We start from the raw sequence: 2,965 nt of genomic DNA, 5'->3' as shown, positions 1-2,965 counted from the left end.
ATTACATGAACAGCTGACAGCATATTTTAGCTAATCGGCCTGTCTGCAATGTCCAACTGCGCTGCGTTGCTCCAGGTTCCAATGGATAGACTGAGAGCCCATGTCACTGAATTCAAGAAGAAAACCGGTACTTTTAACCTGATTTCAGAATTTATCTTGAACATCAAAATTTAAAAGCTTTCGTTTGGCAAATATCTAAGTGAGCATTGATTTCTGCCCATTCATTAATGCATCATTTTCATCTTCCTTCGAATGATCTCAACAAATTGTAATCAGTAATAAAAGTAAATTACTGCGGATGCTGGAATCGGAAACCAAAAGAGAAAATGCTCGAAAATCTCGCAATGTCTGACAGCTCCTGTAAGGAGAGAAAAGGGCTGACCTTTCGAGTCCAGATGACATTTTGTGAAAGCTCATTGAGCAATTGTACTCAGTATTTGTTTTATTATTCAATATTTAGTATCAATACATTATTTAACACATATGTCTTCATTATGAATTGAATATCTCTGGAATTGAATATCACTGAATTGCAAACATAACTGACCAACAGAACGAATCGAATCACCGGGTAATACAGATCGCAATTTTGAGATTGATCATAACCAGCTTTTAAACAAAGTCAACTACGTTTTAAATGGAAGTGATTCAAGAATTAACTGTTCGTGACAATTGAGCCTTTTTTTATTATGGGCGTGAAATATTCAGGCGCATAAATTCCGGCCATTTATAGGAAGGTCCAGAAGATCTGCACTGAGTCCCGATTCTCTCATCTGTTTGAGTGTTTTTTTTTTCTATTTCTTTGTTGTGAAGAACGATTTTTTAAAAGAATCGTCTGGGAAATGAACGCCATTTCTGATAGATCACTTACAATATCACTTGTGTCAGTCTTCTGGAGCAGACGCTACTATTAGAAACGTTTCATTCTTGTCAGTGCATCAAAAAAAAGTCAGCATTTCTTATTTTACAGAAAACATTGGAGGCCGATGTCAGAGCAACAATAATATGCCTGTAATATTGAGGTTCAGATAATGTTGAGAAACGAACTGAAATCATGCAATTTTCCTTCACGCGACATGAGAAAGCTTAATGAATGTTTCTGCTCCGTTTCGAACCAGGACCTTTCCGCGTGTCAGACGAACATAATAACCACTACACTGGAGAAACAGCTGGACGCAAACTGCAGCAAATCGGACTGTCCGCAATGTTCAACAGCTGCAGGTTCCAATGGTCAGACTGAGAGCCCATGCTTCTTAATTCAGGAAGATAACCGTTGCTTTCAATCTGATTGCTCAACTTATTTTGAACATCAAAATTTAAAAGCGTTCTTCTGGCAAATATCTAAGGGAACAATGATTTCTAGTCTTTCATTAATGCATCATTCTATAGCTATACGATAAATGGCAGAACCATAAAGGGTGTAGATACGCAGAGGGACCTGGGTGTGCAAGTCCACAGATCCTTGAAGGTGACGTCACAGGTGGAGAAGGTAGTGAATAAGGCATATGGCATGCTTGCCTTTATAGGGCGGGGCATAGAGTATAAGGTTGGAGTCTGATGTTGCAGATGTACAGAACGTTGGTTCGGCCGCATTTGGAATACTGCGTCCAGTTCTGGTCGCCACACTACCAGAAGGACGTGGAGGCTTTGGAGAGAGTGCAGAGGAGGTTGACCTGGATGTTGTCTGGTATGGAGGGGCTTAGTTATGAGGAGAGATTGGGTAAACTGGGGTTGTTCTCCCTGGAAAAACGGAGGATGAGGGGAGACTTAATAGAGATGTATAAAGTTATGAAAGGCATAGATAGGATGAACGGTGGGAAGCTTTTCCCCAGGTCGGTGGTGACGTTCACGAGGGGTCATGGGTTCAAGGTGAACGGGGGGAGGTTTAACACAGATATCAGAAGGACATATTTTACACAGAGGGTGGTGGGGGCCTGGAATGCGCTACCAGGCAAGGTGGTGGAGGCGGACACACTGGGAACGTTTAAGACTTATCTAGATAGCCACATGAACGGAGTGGGAATGGAGGGATACAAAAGAATGGTCTAGTTTGGACCAGGGAGCAGCACGGGCTTGGGCTAGTTCCTGTGCTGTATTGTTCTTTGTTCTTTGTTCTTTATTCTCATCTTCCTTCGAATAATCTCAACCAATTGTTCTCAGCAATAAAAGCAAATTACTGCGGATACTGGAATCGGAAACCAAACGAAAAAATGCTGGAAAATCTCACAACGTCTGACAGCACCTGTAAGAAGAGAAAGGAGCTGACGTTTCGAGTCCAGATGACACTTCAACAACGTTCATTGTACAATTGTACTCAGTATTTGTTTCAATATTTAGTCTCAATGCATTATTTAACACATATGTCTTCATTATGAATTGAATATCTCTGAAATTGAATATCATAGAATTGTAAATATAACTGACCAACAGGAATCGAGTCACCGGGGAATACAGATCACAATTATGAGATTGACCATAGCGAACTACATTTAAACAAAGTGAACTACATTGAAATAGACGAGATTGAAGAATTATTGACACTTGAGTCTTTTCTTTTTTGAGTGTGAAACATTCAGGCGCATAAATTCCGGCCATTTAAATGAAAGTTCAGTAGATCCGCACTGAGTCTCGATTTCCTCATTTGTCTGAGTGTTTTTTTTTCCCATTTCTTTGTTTTGAAGAACGATTTAAAAAAAGATTCTTCTGGGAAATGTGCGCCATTTCCTACACTTCACTTACCGTATCACTTGTGTCAGTCCCCTGGAGCACATACTACTATTCGAAAAGTTCCAGATGGTGATTAGCTACGTTAATCTGCACCTATAAACTCTTTAAATTCTGTTGTAGACTGAACGTGATGCGAATATGCGCACAGTGTCAAAATCGAAAGGTTTCTTTCCTGTCAGTTCGTCAAAAAGCTATCAACATTCTTATTTTACAGAAATCATTTGAGGCCGAGGTCAGA

This window comes from Mustelus asterias, unplaced genomic scaffold (assembly GCF_964213995.1).
Source record: "Mustelus asterias unplaced genomic scaffold, sMusAst1.hap1.1 HAP1_SCAFFOLD_1089, whole genome shotgun sequence".
In the NCBI taxonomy this organism is placed as follows: domain Eukaryota; kingdom Metazoa; phylum Chordata; class Chondrichthyes; order Carcharhiniformes; family Triakidae; genus Mustelus; species Mustelus asterias.
The sequence above is the reverse complement of the archived record's forward strand: the minus strand, read 5'-3'. Positions refer to the sequence as shown.